This window comes from Propithecus coquereli, unplaced genomic scaffold (genome assembly GCF_000956105.1).
Source record: "Propithecus coquereli isolate 6110/MARCELLA unplaced genomic scaffold, Pcoq_1.0 Scaffold218, whole genome shotgun sequence".
In the NCBI taxonomy this organism is placed as follows: Eukaryota; Metazoa; Chordata; class Mammalia; order Primates; family Indriidae; genus Propithecus; species Propithecus coquereli.
Window position 1 is genome coordinate 3943504 of NW_012146967.1, and position 21242 is coordinate 3964745.

A 21242-nucleotide genomic window follows, 5' to 3' on the forward strand; every position below is an offset into this window, starting at 1 on the left:
AGGAGGAAGGAACTGGGAGGCTGAATTGGCTCTACCCATGAATGTACTTGAGCATAAACAGAACACAGAAAAGCAGGCCATCTGCACACTCCCAGAGGACAAGAAGAGAAGACGGAGACCTGAGGTGACCAGGGTGAAAAGCAAGGATGGAAGAAACTCAGGCAAGTCTCTCGCGAAGCTATGTATTAGTTATCTACTCTGCACAACAGACTACCACGAAGTTGGTGCCTTGAAACAGCACACACCTGTGACCTCACAGCTCCCAAAGCTCAGGCAGGAGGCTGGGCATGGCTCAGCCGGCTGGGTCCTCAGCTTAGGGGGTCTTACAAGGCTGCAGTCAAGGTGTCCCCAGGTGGAGGGTCTGGGGGAGGATCCACCCACAAGCTCACTCAGGTGCTGGCAGAATCATCTCGTGCCCGAGGGCCTGCCTTCTTGCTGGCTGTCGGTGGGGTCATCCTCGGCTCCTCGAGGCTGCCCACAACTCCTTTCACACTGGGCTTCCCCAACATGACAATTCCTTCCAGCCAGCCAGCAAGGAGAGCCTCTGGGGCAAGGCTGCCAACAAGGGGGGTCTCAAGTAACAGAAGGGAACCACGGAAGTCACATCCCTTCACCCACCCTAAGTCACAAGCCCCTCGCCCGCCCAAGTGGAAGGATCACACAAGGGTGTAAACGCCACGCGGTGCAGGTCACGGGGCCACCTGAGAGCCTGCCTGCCACACACACTTCATTTTCATTGTGGAAAATCATACATAACATCAAATGTACCATTTTAACTACTTTCAGGGGTACAGTTCAGTGGAATTAAGCACACTCACGCTGTTTGTTGTACAACCATCGCCATCATCCACCTCCAGAAATTTTTCGTCTTCCCAAACAGAAACCCTGCACCCATTAAGCACTAACTCCCAATTTTCACCTCCCCCCAGCCCCTGGCAACCCCATTCTACTGTCTCTATAAATTTGACTACTCTAGGGACTTCATATAAGTGGAATCGTAAATATTTGTCCTTTAATGACTGACATTTCACTCAGCATAATGTCCTCAAAGTTCACCCATGCTGCAGCATTTGATAGGATTTCCTTTCTAAGGCTGAATAATATTCCACTATGTGCACACACCACATTTTGTTTATCCATTCATCTATTGATGAACACTTGGGGTGTTGCCACCTTTTTGCGATTGTGAATGCTGCTGCTATGAACACAGTGTGCAAACATTCAATCAAGCCCCTGCTTTCAATTCTTCTTAGTAATATTATACTCAGCAGTGGAACCGCTGGATCGTACAGTACCACAGACACATTTGAGGCCGAAGTGCACCTCTATTGGGGCAGGGTGGCTTGGGAGCCTGTTAAAACTTCTCACAGAGGCATAGGGGGTAAAGGGTGCCCGGGTGCCCAAGAGCAATGTCATATTTTTATATATATAACAATCTCTCCCTCAACGATGCCATTCATCTTGCTAGAATGTACAAACTTATGCCTGCAGCACCCACCTACCAGGGCCTAGGGACACTGACTTCCTCCACTCCCAACACTCACCCCGGCTCGGCTCCTGACTTTTGCTGCTTATTCTGTTACCCTGAGTTTTCTGTAATCACTCACTCGTTCTCTCCTGGTATTCAGCATGAACGCAGTGGTCTCTCTCAGTTGAGCCACAGGGGCCCGGTGTGGGATGCAACATGGTGCAGCACCTTCGCTACGGACCATACCTGACGGTGGAACACCAGGGAGAGGTCCACAAGGAGGAAACACACTCGGGATTAGGAAAGCACTGCACCTGCTTTTCCAGGGACAGCCCCTGCCTCTTGCTTCCTGGAGTTCTCCACCGGAATCTTAGCATGTTAGGAACACTTTTGCATAAAGGAGGCCAGTCCTTTGTGAAGCTCCCTGGAGAGTTTCTACCTCCCTGTCCCAAAAGCCCAGGAAGAAGCTGAAATGGAACTCTTAGGTGGACTCACTCACAGCTGTTAAATCCGACATACCCTTGGCAACACAGCTGGCTCCCACCATCAGACCATGCCACAGCCTTTAAATCAAGCCCATGCTTTTGCAAAACTTCACATACCACTTCCCCGGCTTTTATTTTCGCTTACCCAAAAAGCTCCAAGCAGTAAACTCTCATGGGTGGTCCACGAAGATAAAGTCCCAGACATCAATTATTACAGGCAGAATAAGAGGTTCCTTGCTGTTGTCCTGAAGTAGCACAGAATGCAGGCAGGAGGCAGGCTGGGCCTGGGCGGCCCGCGTGAGCCCAGCTATCCGGCAGAAGTCTGGGCTGGGTGGCATGACGGGAATAAGCAAGAGAGGCGGAGAAGCCTTATCTAGATCCTTCCCATCTCAGCCAGTGAAGGTGAAATCGGACGGGGAATGCCAATGAAGGCGGCCGTGTCGACAGACAGCCAAAACGTGGCGCTTTATTACGGCAGTCTAAGTGACTGCAAACAGGCCATTATCAAATCTCTTCAGTGACAAAGCTCTGTGTTGAAGGGGACAAATAAAAATAAGTACATTAAGCACAATAAATCACAGGGGCCTGTCGTCGAGATCCATTACTCCTGGGGGATTACCGGGCTGTTTTCCTCCCTGCTTTCAGCTATTGGATCCTGGTTCTCCCATCATTGTTTCAATATTGCAGCCATTACTCTCTGTGCCATGAAGAGCCTGCTGTTTCTCTGTAGTTCTGGGTGGCAAGGGCATAATTTGTTTTATGATTTGCTTGGGAGGGTAGCTGTTTTATATTCATCTTTAAAAGAGACATTCGATAATCACAGCAATGAGACCCTGTTTAAAAAACAAGACTCAGTCCTGTCCTTCTTTCCAGCGCCGACGTGGCCCCAGCTGTCTCTACCCAAAAGATACCCAACCATTACCAGGAGGGCCGTGAAGTTTCTTTAGTGGGGGCCCAAATGCCCAATAACAGCTTCAGTCAGGCTTAAAAGAGCCACGGAATCCATGTGGAAGGTAGCCCAGGCTCGAGAGAGACAACAGGCTGGAAATCAGGAGACCCGGGTTTTACCATTAAGCCGGTGTGACCCAAGACAAGTCCCTTGATTTTCTGGGTCTAACTGTCCCCAACCACAAAATAAACCAGTTGGTCCACATGCCTCTTTGGAGCCCTAAAGACTGTGCATTTCGATGAGTGTGAAGCACTTTAAGCCAAATAATACTACTTTATATTTCCTCCTCTCTCCCCACAAGATCATTACAAGATTCATCTGAAGATAAAACCAACCCATTATGCAATTGTCCAAGACAGCTTCTATCACTTCCTTCTTCTATCCACATACAAACAGTTCCCTCCTGCCTCCTCACTCCCTGAGATGTTGTCTTCCAGAACACCTAATTGTAAATACTGTAAACAAGTCCTCTCCCAGTTTCATCCATCGGGAAGTGAATGAACGGCAGGTACTCAGGGACAAAATGCACCACGCACGCTCTTCCCCATCAGAAGCGAACAAGGCAGCAAATCCCCTCTGCTCTTCTGCAAGACGGCTATCGACTCTGGCATGCAACGTGGAGACATCAATTGTTCTTCCAGGCATTCCCAATTCAACTACCACATCTAAATCTCACCACGAAAAGAACACTTCTCGCCAAGTGTGGCGCTGTGTGAGGCAGCCATATAGCAAAATCGATCCCGGGACTTCATCGCCCATCTGAGAGGCACCAACAAAAAACCCACCCTACAGTGCCCAACTCTCAAAATACTCTATAAAGGACTCAAAATCAGAAGAGGCTAAAAACTTACAAGCTCCCCCACATTAAAAATGGAGCTTGGTTTTACAGATCATCAAAGCCTGTTGATCAGCCTCTAGGGACTAGAATAAAGAGAATTCCTTCTAACCAAGAGATGCCTCAGGCTTTGCAAAATTTGGAGCAACAACCCAATAAGTACCAAGTGGAATTAGATATATGGTAGCTTTTGGCCTAGCACTGCAGACGGCAAGTCCATAGCAGGTAGCTTTGCCTGCAAGCATGAGAGCTAGGGGACCAACCTAACCCGTCACAATAAACCAACCTGCCCAGAATGAGCACTCCATGCAAGCAGGGCCCTTGTCCTGTTCTCCTCCTCACCCCCGTGCCCAGCACAGGGCCTGGCACACAACATAGGGTCAACAACCGTATGTTCACTGAATGAGGGAAGGAAAGAGTGAATCTGAGCAAAGCCACATCGATGACCTCGGGCCTTAGAAACTCTGATCCAGTGGGTAGGAATAACACAAACACCCATTTATCAACAACAAAGAAGTGAGATTTCTGCAGTGCTTTGGGCGTCTCAAAGAAAACATCTAGATGTACATATATTCAGACAGCAATTTATACTATGCTGTATGTAAAAGGAAGAAAAGGCCCAAATCCTTTCAATGTCAGGGTGAGGGTGTTGAGGGCTGTTTTTGGTTTATTTGTTTTGTAGTTTTTTTCCCCTAACCATTATAAGTTATTAGGAAGAGGCAAAAGAGAAACGCAGTCTGAAAACATTCTTAGCCTCTGCCCCAAGTGAACCTCTTTTGAATATCAAAATACAGCTCCTGAAAACAAACCCATAAAACTAGAATACATTCCCACGCTCTCCATGAAAGATTCAAGAGCCAGGGCAGATATCTGAGGATTTACATCCAAATTGTACTACAGGGCAGCAGTCACCGGCCAGCGAGCGGGAACCAGGCAGGAACTCAGCCGCCCTGACCCCCAAAGGGGTGCAGCTCTACCCTGGAGTGACACACACTTGTGAGCCTGGTGCCAGCTCACTCCTAGCTTCCACGGAACACACAGCTCAGGTTAAACGCTCGTACTTCCCAAAGGACTTTTAACTGAAAAATCTCACAGAACACATCATGTGTCAGACTCAAATGCTCATTAGATATCATACACTTGGAATGAGGAGTAGCTAATATCACACAGGGCATCCGGCCTTCACCCTGGGAGTTTCATTTCTAGAGTGTCATCTCATGAGTCTGTGTTTGATCCCTACATTAAAGGTGGGAACGAAATATGGACCATGTCCCACAAACGATAAAAAATAAAGCTCAGAAAGTATTATGGGTTGAATTTTATCTCCCCAAAAAGATAGACATTCAAGTCCTAACCCCTGTTACCTCAGAATGTGACCTTCTTTGGAAACAGGGTCTTTACAGAGGTAATCAAGTTAAAATGAGGTCTTTAGCGTGGGCCCTAATCCAACACGACTGGGGTGAAGACACAGGGACAAGATAGCCACGTGACTGGAGTGTCTACTAGCCAAAGATCACCAAGGATTACCAGCAGTCACCAGAAGCCGGAAGAGGCAAGGAAGGACTCTCACCTAGAGCCGTCAGAGAGGGAACATGGTCCTGATGACACCTTGAAACACCTTGATTTTGGACTTCTGGCCTCTAAAACTGTGAGACAATACATTTTTATTGTTTTAAGCCACCCAGTTCATGGTACTTTGTTATGACAGCCATAGGAAATTAATACAGAGAAGGTAAGCTCCTTACCCAAGGAGGGCTTGCAAATTTTAACATGGAAATAACAATAAACCATACTCCATCAAAACTTCTTCATCCTGGAGTCCTAGTCTCTCAGGGACTGTAAACTGTCTTCCATAAAGACGATCTCCCAATCAGGTAACACAATCCACACTGGCATATAAAGGGGAGATAATACATGAATAGATTTTTTCAGGCCTTCATCCTAAACATACATGCACTTTAACCAAGTCCTGTAGCAAATAGCTTTCCAAAGCATTAAGTGCTGAAATTTCTGGATTGCAGGCAAGCAATCCAGTGGGTGGGGGATTGGAGGGTTTTGATATGAGAAGACCACAACTTGACAAGCCACTACCTAGTCCCCATATCCTCTCAGCTGTGATGTTCCACTACAAACAGAGGCAGACAATGAACACACAAGCCACATTAAAACAATAATTAATGCAGGATAGAGAACATTGACAATTTCTTGACAAAGTAGAACAATCGACAGGTTTATCGTCTGCAGCCTTTAAGAAGAGTAGCTCTGGGTGTGAATGGAAACCATTCCAACACAACAGCAGTCCTTCAGCATCATGGGCCAAACTGACTCTCAAACTTTGGTCCCGAAAACGCACACACCAAAATCCCAGGATGACAAGACTCTTTCGCGTACAGCAGTGCTGGCACCCCCAGCCCCAGCACAGCTCTTGGCCAGATAAGCCCCTGCTCCATTGGAAAGAGTATATGCTGCTGGTCTCAATGTCAGGGTCCTGCCTTAGGGCAGCCCCACCCCCACCCCTCAAAGAAGTCATAAAACTCATTTCACAACCGAAGTCCACCCTCAGAGTATTTCAGGGAAGCTGTAATCTGCCAGGACAATGCCATGACTCCAGTGTGGCATCGCTGAGCCTAGGGAGGTGAAAAGCCCAGATTCTCACCATCCAATCCCAAGCACTCTTTGCAAACCCACTACCAGTTCCCATCTCCACACTTTGTCTTCGCTGCACTGCCATTAAGGGGAAAAATGTACCCAAATAACAAACTCTGCCTCAATTTGCCATCCCTGAAATAGTTTGTTTACATTTGCATAGGTGAATGTGTTACTAATTTGTGTTTCAAACAAGGTTTGTACATTATTTTTCAAAATACAACCCATTCACAGCATTGAAACAGCAGATGGTTATTATGGGTAGAATTGTGTCCCCGCCCCAAATTCCTACGTTGAAGTCCCAATGCCCAGCACCGCAAAATGTGGCTACATTTAGAGAAAGGGTCTTTAAGAGGGGATTAAATTATAATGAGGTCACTGGGTGCACCTTAATCCAGCCTGACTGGTGTTCTCATAAGTAGAGGAGATTAGGGCACAGTCAGAGAGGGGACACCACGTGAACACACAAGGAGAAGACGGCCATCTATGAGCCAAGGGGAGGGGCACCAGAGGAGAGACCACTTTTGCCAACACCCTGTTCTCAGACTTCTAGCCTCTGGAACTGAGAAAATAAATTTCTGTCGTTTAAGCCTCCTAGTCGGTGGTACTTTGTTATGACACAGCCCTGGCAGACTAACATGGATGGAATTTCACCATTTTGAATCTTTTTTTTTTTTTAATGAATAAAATCATAATGAATGGTCTTAAAAAAAAAAATCACAAAATACACTGTCAAGAATTCTTTGCCATTTCCTTAAAAGTCTTGAAATTAGCAAAGCAGGGAACAGAAGGTATCAGGGATGCCATTCTGCCGATGGACAGATGGGCGTCCCGATGGGGAAAGTGCTGACTGGTGCTGGTAGGGGAAGCACACCTAGGAGAGTGAAAAGGTTTTAGACAGGAGACTCTGCTCTGCTTGGTATGAGTTTGAGGTCTTCAGGTTGGTCCTCCTACCGAACATTTTGGGGCTTTCTCTCTGCCCAGATTCTTTTCCAAAAACACCCTCTCCCCACTCTCCAAGCAATTCAAATAGGACTGATCCCTCTTCCCCCTAACAGGTCCAGGGATGTGGCGTCAGCTGTTCTAACCAGATCATGAGCAGAATTTCCACCACATGTACTGGAGATAAGATGCTTTCCCTCGGCCGCTATGGTGAGGGGGCAGTGTGTGAGCCTGGGATCCTGGGGGCAATCCCTGCCATCCCACGGGGACGGCCTGCCTGAGAACGAAGCCAACATGGACGAAGGCAGAGCCCAGGCATGGAGCAACAGACTCACGGTGACACTGCTGGAGGACTTAGATCGAGCCCAGTCTGATGCTTCCTCTATTTGTCAGTTACCTGAGCAGATAAAGTTGAATTGTTGTTGCAGTGGTTGTTGTTTAACATCAGTATGCTTTAAGTTTCTATCATTTGTGCCTGAAACGGTCCTCACTGAGGCATCAGGGCACTGTGGTGTACGATCACGATCACATGTCTAGCCACATGTGTAAACGTTTCATCAAAATTTAAAGTATGTTCACATTTTCCTGAAATCCATATAATCCCAAGCATGCTTAATCAGGAATGCAATGTATAAGCTTTAGGCTGTATCGATGTCCCTCAAATTCTATTGAAAAAAAAACTCAGGTGTATAAGGGTTTACGGCAGAAAACAACTTAAAAATTACTCACTCTATACTTCAGTATCTCGGGGGGAAGTATATTAGTACCAGTGATCTTCAAGCTTTTTTTTTAATTCTGAAATTTGCAAAACTTGTACCGCCTCACCTATTTTTAGGCCGACATCTAAAGTTTCACCATAAACTAACTTCTAAGGACATAATGTTCAGCATATTATAAACATCGACATTTTAAAATAAAACTTTCACATCATAGTTTTAAATGGAATCTAGCAATCCAATATCCATCATTTATTTTAAAAATGCAAGGGCAAGTTATTTTTTAAGAGCTGAAAATGTCCTACCATTCCCTAGCATGAGAAAGGAGCCCCAATGCCCTGTTTCTAGCACCAAATTTAAATGAGTAAAAAACAACAGGAAAGGAGCCATCCTGTGGCAGTGTCGTAGAAGAAGGGTCCCATACACTAATTTCAAATAGTTCCTTTGTTCGGTGCCCCTGGAGGTTTTCATACCTAGTGCGACGCACCAGGGTAAGCTTAGTTTTGGGTAAGGGATGTGCCTTTATAAAACGAGAGGATAGCTATGAACGGCCAGGTGAGAGTAGAACCTGCACAAGGCAGATGGATCTGTTTCACGGAACCGCACATATGTGAGGCTGAAGATCTGGAAATTGATTTCCTTAAAACTACCCATACCTGCACGCTCCATGGAAAGTTTTCATGTACCATCAGGGGCATGAATATTCCAGTATCGAGATATCTGGGTTAGCAGATTATAGGACAGAGATTAAAAGCGAATATTCTGGAGACAAAACTGGATTCCGGTCTCCAGGCTCTATGGCTCAGGCAACCTCTCGCTCGCAGGTAAGGAAATCTCTCCAAACCTCAGCTTCCTTACCTGTAAAAGGAAACTGCTCAGCTCAGAGGTTGTAATAAAGATCAAAAGGCATCATGCCTGCAAAGCACAACTCATAAGTGCATAAGAAGCATTCAGTAAACGGTAGGTAGAATTATTACCACCGTTATTACTGGTATTTTACATACTGTTCATCACACCTTGCCAAGGAGGGGGCCTTTCCTATCCCATGCATTGGCTCTCATCTCCCTTACCTGTGACAGCCCAAATTTCCTACGAGAGAAAGGAGCACGGAAGACAGAAAACTCCTGAAAAATGGCCTCAGGTGATTAGTGGGCAAGCCTTTGCTTCTACCTTCAGGGCTTCTGCAAATTTTCTGAGACTGCTGGGCAGGGCTGAAAGAAGAAAGACTGTGGCCTCCTCTCCCCGGAAGCCATTTGTTTTCTGATTTTATCAAGCAAAGCTGCAAGGGCAAGATGTGTATGGGGGTGGGTGGGGAGGGGAGCGGAGAAGCTCTAAATAAGAACAACTATTACAACAGCTAATACTTACTGAATGCTTTCCCAACATGGCACATACATTAAGAGATTTAATGAGCTCAAAAATGCTATGTTTCAACAGGAGTTATGGACAAATCCGAGCAGAACAAAAAAGAAAACGGCAAAAGCTAAGACCCAGAGAAAGCACCCCTTGGGTATGGGTTAAATCAGACCACCGCTGGAGAAGCAACCAGGCTTCATATAGCCAACACCAAGTGCAAGTTCACCAAGTTGTGCCAGTGCCTGGATCACACAGACCCTCTGATAAGCCCAGGGCTGCTCTGTCACTCCTCTGTGATTTGCTGAGCAAACCTGTTCATGCAGCACCCATGCCTGGATTACAAGGGCAGTGCAGTAAAAACCCAAATGGACCTCACAAATACTAGAGGCAATACTAAATATTCTAACATAAACATGTGGCCATGTGGAAAACAGTCTTTGGGCACAGCCACTGAGCCTCCGCACAAATTTATCCAATCCTCCCTAGCCACTCCTCAACACCGTCCGATAATTTCTTCATCAATTACAACTGCCATTCTGCCTCTGGTTCTCTACAGAATGTGGGATGGTATTAAATCTAGTCAACAGACGCCATGGTCAAAGTGACCATCAGCATCCAGGAACCAACAGCAGAGCCACAGAGAACCAACCACATGAGGGAAGGGGGAGTGAGAAAAGGTACAAAGGTTCTTCAAGTCCTCCCACACCCCACACCCTCAACTCAATACTCAGCCCTGAGCACTTGTGTGAAGACATTTCCAGGTCTGGAGAGATGGCAAGGACGCCTTTCTCCACCACCATCAACGACAAATTTTTTGAGGACATCAGTGGGCTCCAGGAAGGTCCAACAGTCCTTCTGGTCACTGGCAAGGGAGCAAGGCATTCTTCAGATTCAGAAATAGCTTCAGGCACTAATTCACATCACCCCACGTGCCCCTGCAGCACAGTGTGACACTCAAGGGTCAGCAAGAAGGGCTGCATTACGCCTGGCCAACAAGTTCAGTGAAATCCAAAACAGCAACAACCACCATTTATTGTACAGACATGTTCCAGGCATACAGTAAAACCCTGGGGACCCCCAGAGTCAGAAGCCGCAGTCTTCACTGCATGGCTCCCACTCCTGGCAGGACGGCCGGGTTAAAGAACAGAGACCGCCGCGCAGCAGCAGCAGCAGTGTAAGGCACAGGTGCAGCTCAGTATCAGGAAAAGCTCGCTGGAAGGACTACCTGAGCTGGGTTCCGAGGGAAAAAGCCAAGTGTCCCAGGCAGATAAGGAAAGAGCTTACCAGGCAGGAGGAGAGGTGTGTGCACAGTTTGGCAGGTTCCGGGAAAACTAACCGGGAAGGAAAAAAAATGAGTAAGTTACGGAATGGTGCTGCATGACGTGGGGCTGCGAGGAGACTGCAGAGAAAGGCCAGGGCCAGCGCATGACCAGCTTTGTGTGTCCTCCTAAGAAATTTGGGTGTTTTCCAGTGGCTGAAAGCCAGTGAGGATAAGTGCACAGAACATTCTAGAAAAACCCTCATTCCTTGAGGATTAAAAATAAAGACTCTCTATCTATATGGGATCGGACTATCCTATTTGGAAAATTGTTAGCCAGCATAGCTTACGCCACGATTCTGAACAGCGTGTACTGTAATCTCGCAGCGAGCTCCTCCTCGGGCAGAGACACGCCAGCAGTCACGGGAGGCGAGGAAACCGTCTTTAGTTTTAGGTTGAGTCCGGAACCCAGATGTCAGAGCGCCCCGCATTTTGCTCAGCTCTGCACAGCCGTTTCAGAAGCCACTCATGAGGAAAAGAAGAATTTTCTCTATTACATCCCTTACTGGGTGTCATCCAAGGCTAGGAAAAAGGGTGCTCTATAAGCCGGGGTCCATTTAAACAAACCCCCGATAAGAGAGGCTCCAGAGAGTGTATTTTCACCAAAGCCAAGCCAAAGGAGAAAGTACTATTTTAAGAACTGCTGCTTGTGTCATAAGCAGACTTTACTCCAATGTGGCCGCTTTACAGTGGGCAATGAAAACCATCCCAGGTTTCAATACCAAGCAAACGTTCACGAGCCAATGATTGAGATGGGAGAAAAATTTAGAAGCTTTGCAGGCTTCTTCTGTCTTCCTGAAACACTCTAGCCCAGTGGCCTTCAGAACTTCATCTATGAACTGGTGCCAAAGGCTGTCCAAGGACCCCCGACCCCACCCCTGCCTTCATCTCTTCCCACTTCAATCTGTCCCCAGCACTGTGTAAATTCGTCGTCCCAAAACATAGCATTTAGTACACCATTCTCCTGATCAAAAGTTACCCTGCCTTCCAAAAGCCCACAGCCCCAACCTAACTTGCCAACTTCATCTGCAACTCCTTGCTAAAAGAAACCCTAACCCAAAAATAAATACGCGTGCTTTTGTCAACCTAACCTTCTTTTCATCCTCCCAATCAGATTCTAAGGATCTTACGTCCCAAAGACCTTCAAATCCTATCTCCTCCATTGAGTTTGCGAAGCTTAAGGAAGCTGCCGCTCTGGTTTCCCACCGATGTTCGGGCTCCACACTCCGTAACCATTCACTGCATTACCACATCCTTTCCACTGTTGCTCTGAACTGTTTGTTTACATCTTCTATTATTGCTTAACTTGTCTCAGATTTTTCCAAGCTCTCCAACTCTGTTCCTTGAGGGCAAGGACAGGAGGCTCTGAATTTAATTTAATAAATGTTTACTGAAGGATTCCCAAGTGCTAATAACTTAGCAGGATGCCCCCACAAAGACAAGGATGAGTGTAACCTAGTCACAGCCCCTAAGGAGCTGATACTGGAGCGAGGGAATAAGAAAAGTATCTAGACACTGCCAATGCCTTTGGTTTGGTTTGGTGGCTTTGTGTTTGGTAATGCTGCCTCTCACCCTATCCTCCCATCTCCTGTTCACTGAGGCCCAAATCTAATATTCTCATCTTCTTTGACTCCTTCAAGTGTAACGGCACCCAACACACTGTCCCCACTGCCCTCGGCCCTTAATTCATGCCTTTAGTAACATTTTCCTCCCTCACCAAGACAAGGCCACGAGATGGACGATGAGTGGTCTGTGCACCTCTGCCATCAGGCCAGGTATGCTTGGCATCCGCCTGCTGAATGAGTGAAGGAAACCCTGCAAAGAGACAGAGTGTCACGGAGCCTACAGTCAGGAAGGAGACAGTTCAACCAGACAGAGGTAGGAGAGAGGATGGGGGGTTTGCTCCAGCAAAAGGAGCAATGAGACAACCAACTGAGGGTGTGAGCAGCTGAGAGTTGAGACCTGGCTCCATGCTTCGTGGCCATGTGCCCTGGGCGAGCCTCAGCTTCCGCATCTGTGAAGTGGGTTGCTGTAAGGATGAAATGACACAAAGGATCAAGGGAGCACTCGAAGAAAGTGCTTTGGAGTGTGAATCAGACTGAAGCAGCGGGTACAGAAGTGAAAGGGAGCCTAGAAAGTACAGGGGTGGGGAGAAGGCAGAGCCACATGCATCTGGTGGTCGGGGAGCCTGGGTTCTAGTACGGCCTCCCCTCCGGATAATTCTCTTCCCCTCCCTGGCCTTCGTTTCCACAGCTGTAACATGAAGGTTTTGGTCTAGTGGCGCTCAAAGGTCTCATCCAGCCGCGGCAGTCTCTCAACGCAGCAGCTCTGCCTTACAGAGAGAAGGTGTCTCTGTTGGTGCTCACAACACCGACAGGCCCAGGTGGGAGCGAGTCACACAAACAGAGAGAGGGGTAGAGACACCAGGATGGCAGACGGGAGCTCTTCCTACTGGAGACAGAGCGCTCGGGCCCCTCCCTCCATTTCCCAAGTCCACATCAACCTCCTCTCGTGGGAGCCACTGCCCCGTCTACACCCATGTCATTTCATAAGCATCGCCACCAGCACTGGACAACGATCATCCTAAGGTTGCTTGCATTGGATATGTCTTTCAACGCAACTTGGCATGCAAATCTGAACAAGCTTTACAGCATGCCCATTCCTCTCATTCCAGATAAGTTAAAATTCCTGCAAATTCAGGGGAAAGAAAACACACGACGCATTTTGGTGTTGTACTCTCCTTGGCTATGTACAAAGCCATCAATGTTTGGATCACAACAATGATCCTTAAGAGAGAGAATTCATTCTGCTAATCTGAAGTGTCCTTTATATTTTTAAAATAAAAGCTTCCAGGAGAGGCCTCGAGGAGTCCAAGTCATCACCATTTAACTCTGCTGTTATTCACTCCCCTCCCTCCCCCATCACCCCCACCCCAATAATGAAAGCATGACCCTTCATTCATTCACTCAATAAATCATTCAGTGTGGACTGGGCGTGGTGGCTCACGCCTGTAATCCTAACACTCCGGGAGGCCGAGGCGGGCGGATTGTTTGCGCTCAGGAGTTCAAGACCAGCCTGGGCAAGAGCGAGACCCCGCCTCTACCAAAAATAGAAAGAAATTAATTGGACGGCTAAAAATATATAGAAAAATTAGCCGGGCATGGTGGCGCATGCCTGTAGTCCCAGCTACTCGGGAGGCTGAGGCAGGAGGATCGCTTGAGCCCAGGAGTTTGAGGTTGCTGTGAGCTAGGCTGACGCCACGGCACTCACTCTAGCCAGGGCAACAAAGTGAGACTCTGTCTCAAAAAAAAAAAAAATCATTCAGTGTGGACACAACTTATTAAGTACAGACCTACTAAGCACCAGCACCACTCCTGGAAGTGGAAACAGCCCCACCTGCTCATCACTGTACCTGCTCCTCCCTCGATTCCTGAAACAACCACTAAATGCCAGTCCCAGATGAGAGCTGACATGAGTCAAGGAGACTGGTACACAAATAAATAGTGCTGGCATATTAAGGATCTATGCAACTGTTCTGGAAACAACAGGGGAGGGGATGGCTTCCAGTTAGCCACAGCAATGTTAACCTTACTCAATAACAACAAATATGTGCTTCATGTACCCAGGGCAGCTGCAGCAATCTCTAATCACAGAATAACACTCAAGAGTCCACGACTCCCTGCTGAATTTAAATTTAAAAAAAAAAAAAAAAAGAAGGAAGAAAGAAATCCCCACATGCCCACGTTCTGCTGTAAATCTTCCTAAATTCTAATGCTACCACGGAGAGCTGAAAAGATCAGTAAGCCCTTTCTTCCCAATTGGCCTTGGTAATTCAGAAAAGGACTATGTTAAGAGCAAAGCTCTCCCGGTAGACAGGGCTCCATCTCCATCTGCCTCTGCTGCCTGTCCAAAGCACAGCCCCATAATGTGACAAGAGAGGCTCAAATTATGGGTGAGACTGCACTTTCAATTCCAGCCTCAGCCTGTGATTGCCTACAACTCCAGGTTGCCCAAAATTACCTCTGGAGCCTTAAACGCCTTACATTTTATTCCATTCCTAGAACAAATTCTTTTTTGGAAACCTTCACAAGAGATAAAGGAACCAAAAAAAAAAAAAACCCCAAAAAGCCCTAGATATTTCCGTTACAGAGAAGGAAAAGCCAGTAGACAAGAATGATTTCGATTTTTTTTTTTAATGTCTCATGCACACCGCCTCTACTGTATACTTAAGCAGAACAAAATGAATTCCATGTCTCTGCAATTATGAGAACTCAGAATCCTGGAAACTCTTCCCTTACTTACTTGTTAAACCACTTCTGTTCTTGATATACTCTTGTAGAGATAGAATGTGAGGGTGGTTAAGGAACTAATGAGGGTGGGTAGTTAATATTGTTATCTCCCGGAAAAACAGTAGTTAAATAAGCAATCTGCCAGAAGGAAGGAAGTAGGCAAAGTAATTCCATGTGGTAGCTTAGTGGTTACGACAGTTTACGTAACTACTGTACTTCTTGCTGTAATGTAATTCGATATTAGGTTTCTTGATAGGCCAACCTAGTGGGTTATTTATTAAAACACTCTAGTTTATGTTTGAAAAGTCCTTGGTTTTATATAACAGGTGAGGCTCCCAAAAGTATCTATCATGATTGTGTTAATCAAGTAATTTCAAATACAATAAAGGAACTACCTATTAAAAGGAGACTTGCTATGAATCCCTTTGTAAAATAAAAATCCTTTTGCACCCCAAACAATTACTTACCTTAAATATTTGGTTTTAAAATCACATTTTATATGCCAACTTCTAAAATAGAGCACTCCTCCATTTAGCTTCAATATTGAAATAATAATGTAACAAACCTTATATTTACACTGCACTTCCTTCTAATCTCCTCTTTCCAATAAGAAATGCCCTATAACTCCAGGAGATCAGGGGTGGTGAGGAGGCTTCTTCTAGCAACTCACAAATTTGGAGGCATAAAATTAAGTTGGTTTGCATTTTTCCTGACTTGTGCTTCTATACAATTGCTCTTCTAATCTATTTTTCTTCAAAATATCCTTCCCTTCATATTCACCCACCAGCTTCCCTGCAAGGTAACCACTCCTGACAAACGAATGGGTTTCCCTTTCCAAGTTATAGTTCAGGCTTTGCAAAATCCTAATGGGTCAACTCAGGTTTTATCTACTTAATTTTGAAACAATTCAAATTTTCAGCATTGTTTTTTTTTTTATCACAAAGCACTTAATTCCCATGTTGTAGCCAAGGAACAGTGTAACATTTTGTAACTAACAGGTTTCCACAAGACATAAGAAGTTAGCAGCAAGTCTGGCTGCTTATGTATATAAATGGCCACAACCAACACAGCAAAGATTTAGTGATTCTTTTCTTCAGCATTTCATACTTACTGGTGTTTTAACATTTCAAGGTAGAGTTCACCTTTGAACTGGTCAGGTCTCTTCCCATTTCACAGCTAGAAAGCTAGAAAACCTAAGGAGTAGCCTGACCTTTGCCACAAACTAAGTTACGCAAGCCCTTTCCCTCTCTGGGCATAGAAATTCCTAGTTACAAGATACATAACCCTGCACTGATGTTTAGAGATTGCACCTGAAGCCCAGAGATATCAAGAATTATTCTAAAGTCACACAGCAAGTTGGCATAGGACGATGTAAAACTAGACCCCAGGTCTCCTGGTTTTACTTAAACCATCCTGTCTCTCCCACTCAACAAAGGGGTGAATAATAGAAATAAAGACACATAAACACAGAGAAAGGCTTCTTACTTTTTACCACTGTCTTTCTGGCTCCGGTTTCTGAAAAACTAAATCCACCTGGTCTTGGAGATTCCTGTTGCAACTGCAATTTTCCATTCTCTCTAATATCCTCCAGACAGCTATGCTGTTCCTTTTCCTTCCTCACCATATAGTTTGCTCATTCCACAAAACACACATATATGCACACCTGTGGCAGCCGCACTCCCATTCTCAATATTCTAAAACTCTTCCTTTTCCAACAGTAAAGGAAGTTTAGGCCAAAACTGAAATGATTCTAATATAAGAACCTTGTTCAGGTATTAAACGCGACCATATCTCTACCCAGAAGCAAATCTGACAAAATGGAATTTGTTCTCACAGAGGAGTTTTTTTTTTTTTCCATACTATATCATTTGTCAAGTAACATTGTCATTTTTCCCACTGCTGCATAATCACATAATGAAAGCGCCAGGTGTAATTCATGTACACAAGAGGGCAGACTCAGGGCTGATAAGGGACCCTTTCTTTATTTGCATTGCTAATAGTTTTTAAAGAACAGGCAAAATGCTGTATGTAGAAGGATAATGGAGGAAAAAAAAATTCTTTTTCTGTTTTTAATAACCATGTGGGATAATCAACTAGTATTCTTGGATCTTATCTAGCAACCATTCTTGCCACTGTTTGAATATGTAAAGCACGAAGCTGGGGCACGGTTCTCAGCGTGGAATCCTACTAAATTATTTCCCTTCTAACACCAAGCTTCCTTTCTTCCAGGATATCCCACCTTCCAGCCACACTAATTTCTGACTACTCTTCATGCACACTACATATTTTAAGGTTTCCATCCTGTTCTTTATGTTTTTATGCCTGGGACTTCCTTCCTACTATCCTGGCAAGCTCAAACTCATCCCTTGAACAAACCTGCATGACAGTATAATATTAATACTTAGCTTGCAGTAATGTTTCAATGTCTGCCCCCCCAACACACAAAAAGCCTACAAGGTAAGTGTGCAGCCTCTGTGACCTCAGCACAGAGGTCCATTATTATATGTTAAATTAAAAAGAGAAAAGTCTTCTAAACTACATTTAATTAAGCCTTAACTTGACCACCTGCTGCCTACTATTGTCCAAATATCAATGGGAAAGAGAAAAGCTGAATACCTCTCAATGTCAAATACCCTAGAGTAGAGCAGTGAAGCCTCACCAACACTAGCAGATTCTGCAAGGTGGCTGTATCCCCAAGGTATACCAATGGCAGGGTGCTTGGAGCTCTCAGTCCCATAGGTCTTATACCCCCAACCGACTGTGCTCCTTCCTTTCTGAGACTCTCTGGCTGAAAAGACACCTTCCCCTGTTCACACATCCTAAGACCAGTATCCTGCCTCTCCCTCTGCCATCTGGCGTCCCTCAAATTCACAAGACTGCACTCATGCCTTAGGACCACAGCATACATCCTCTCCAGGACCAGGCTTTCACGAGTTGGGGCCCAGTGGCAAATGTAATGGTTCCAGTCTCTTACCTCTTAGCTATACTGTGCCTAGAAGAATCAATCTATAAAGCCTTGATGGTAGAAATAAAGCTTTATGTTGACCATTTTTTTCCCAGACCACAACAGCTCTCACTCCCCTTCAACTACCCAAACATGCACTATACAAATGGGTTAAGGGTCACAAATGCAGTCTACCAGAGTTCAGGGAAAAGGAAGAACTCGTGCAGATTCACAGGTTCCAAACAGGGTCTAATTCTACATGCTGAATTGGCCCTTTTAGAATCCAGTAAGACCTAAATCTTGGTGACATTTGTCTTTTTTGTGCCAATATTCTAAACCGGACAGTCTCCTCTTGGACTCTACCTCTCATCTCTCCCATCTCCCCACCTCTGGGGTCAGCTTCCATAAGACCTGGCTACTGTGGGTCAGCCTAGGCAACGGGGCAGTGTTCTTCAGGGAAAAAGAATTAACTTACAACTGTGCTGGAAGAACCCTAGACACTGATGATTTCATACTGTTGAAAGTACAGAGAGCATCTGAGATGAAAGTGCAACTACACTGTCAAACGTTGACATCTTTATAAGGCATGCACATGTAAGGGGATGTTAGCAAGAAATTTTAAGTTTGATGGAGCCGATTCTAGAGATGTTTTGAAGTAATGTGACGTTATGAAGACTGTGGGTGGTGTGCAGTCAGAAAATCAAAAAGGGAAGTTTTGATTACAAACTGTTAGAGAATTTAAAGATAGCATGGTCTAATGCCCAAACGGTAGAGTCTGCAGGAGGTTCTGTCTCCCCAAAACTTACAGCCCTTATCTACTTGGAGACTACAACTGAGTCTTTTCAGAACTTCACATAACACTTTGCAGGTAACCAGTTCTGAGTTGTCCAAACAACACTTTCAATGAGAGCAGGCCCATCACTTAAGCATTTGGAATCCACTCATTACTGCAAGCATGCACTGGGTACCAAAAAATTAGGTTCATGAGCCCTGATGTCAAACCACAATCTTTTGTAACATGGGTCCTTGTGTCTTCTTCATCAGCGGTGGAATAGAAAACTAGTCCCCCCTAGTGTCCTGCCACTGTAGGTGGCTGAAGAATGGAGACACTACAGGCCACACCCTCCTGCATTCTGCATCAACTTTAAAGCCCAGTTCAGGAATCCAGAGCCAAAGGAAACCTTCACAACCTTCCCAAGAGGTAGAAGCACTTCCGGGACCTATAATGAGACCAAAAAACTTCCACTTCATTTCTAAGGCCCTTCCAGTTACGGTTAAAAGCCAAAGGAATCTGCATTATTTCACATCAAAAAGTTAATCCCCAACCCAGCACACTTCATTAAGTGAAGCCGAAGGGCCCACTCTTACTAACAGACACTGCCTACGGCAGAGTGATGTGATCTTTTCTTTACAAACCTCTCTATGCCTACCAGGGGGCTTTGTTTCCTTTCCTCACCACTCTTGAAAACCCTCTACAATCTAAATCTCCCTGAGTTTGCTTCTCTGTTTGAGTTAGTTTTCTTCCTGGTATGGAATTAACAGGGAAAGGCTTCAATCAATGTGTTCTGCTCAAGCAATTTTCACTAAAGTACTCCTGAAAAATAAAGGTTCACTGAGAGATGTGTGAAACCTTAAAGCCAGGTTTTTTAAAAAATTTTTCTCCTAGTGAGGACCCAGAATGACTGTGAGTAATTCATTCATGTCACCCATTGGTGAGGGAAGAGGGAAAAAACCACCTTGTTCCTTTCTTAATTTAGAACCTTTCCTTATCTTGAGTCTATCAAAGCTGACTCCTGAGGTGGGAAGACCAGGAGAGGTGAGGAGAAAAATTAACCTGAGGTGACTGCCTCCACCGAGTGAATAAGCACTTCAGGTCTCCACCTGTGTCAGAGCGGAAAGGCATCTGTGTCTGGGTGAGGTGGACGCCCCCACCAGCCACCCCCTCCAGACACCCGCTCCGCGTCTCCCCGTGGAGGAAGAAGGAGTCTGAGCTCCTTCTTGGGGCACTTACATAAGACCCTGTAAAACTTTCTGTGACATTCACGGAAAATGTAAGCTGCTATTTTGCTCCCTTAGGAGATCATTTTAATGGACTGAGTGACAAAATTCACGGTTTCTGAATTCAGCAGAAACCTGCTCAACCGAGGTACATCAGCTCAGGAGAAAAAAAAAATCCATCCCCATTAAACAGGGTCACCCAGGGGATGGATTCAGTGTGCAAAAGACAATCTGTTCCCTCCGAAGTGACCCATTTAAAATCAGATTGTTCCGGAGGAAGCTCATAGGCTTCATAAATTTCAAACAGGCAAGGACAGGCTTGTAGAAATGAAGTTCCTTAAGAGGAACATTTAAAAGAAGGTAATAAGGCAATGAACAAAATAACTTGAGGATGCACAAACTTTAGAGTCCTCACTCCAAACTTCGGAAGCAGTGACATTTACAAGAATGTCTGGCTCGCTATAAATTGATCACTCCTCACAAGTCGCTTTTGTCTAATAACACAGACATTGCTGGTTGGGTTTTCCCCTTACAACCAACCGCTCCGTCCTAAAGAGTGACTCGCAAGCTGTGGCTGCTCACCCACAAATTGGCCTCCACGCTCTGCAACAAGGAGCAAAGTTCGCAGCATCCTACCAGGAAAGGTAGGTCAGTACCGCCAAAGAGGGAACTCTCCAAACAGAGGCTCCCCAAAACACAGGTGCTCACAGCTAACAAGCGGGGGGCGGACACATCACCTTCTGGTGTTAACATAAAACTCCTCCTCAGCGGCCCGTGTGCCTACGAGCCGGGCAGGCCCCGAGACGGGTCCCGGGGACTTCCACCTCCGGCCCCTCCAGAGCTCCCGGCTCAGGCAGCAGAGGGTGTGCCCGCCCCCCCTCAAGCGTCCCGAGTACAGAGGGTACCAGCCACAGGTTCGGAGAACTTGTCCGGCGCTGCTCAGCAGGGCGCCCCCGCGGCGGCTCTCTCGCACCCCGGGGCTCTTACCTTGGCCGAGACTGCCGCCAGGCAGAGGGAGACCGCGGAAGAGCTGGGTGGCGCGGCGGCGTCGCCGCCTACGAAGCGCAGGGGGTCCGGGTCGTGGTCCCGACAGGCGCTGCCCTAGCCGGAGCGGCGGTACCAAGGGCAGACTTCGCGACGGCCCCGGGCTCCAAACACCGCGGGGAGGGTCCGGGTCGCCCAAGCTGAGCACTGTCCCTTCTTTCTCTTCCTCTGGGGCTGCTGCCTGGAACCGCTCCCAGCCCGGGGGACTCTTCTGTGCCAGGGGCGCCCCGCATGGGCAGGGGCCTGGGTCCG

At 46.3% G+C, this 21242-nt stretch overlaps 1 protein-coding gene across 1 annotated transcript in view; it reads right to left on the reverse strand.

The window, feature by feature from the left end:
* The window catches only part of LOC105810673 (glycosyltransferase-like protein LARGE1), a 287436-nt gene extending 266451 nt beyond the window's left edge, over positions 1-20985 (reverse strand). The window contains exon 1 of the mRNA XM_012644703.1: positions 20934-20985. The gene's annotated coding sequence lies outside the window, so the exon portion shown is untranslated. The remainder of the gene's footprint in view (positions 1-20933) is intronic.
* Positions 20986-21242: the final 257 nt, after the last annotated feature.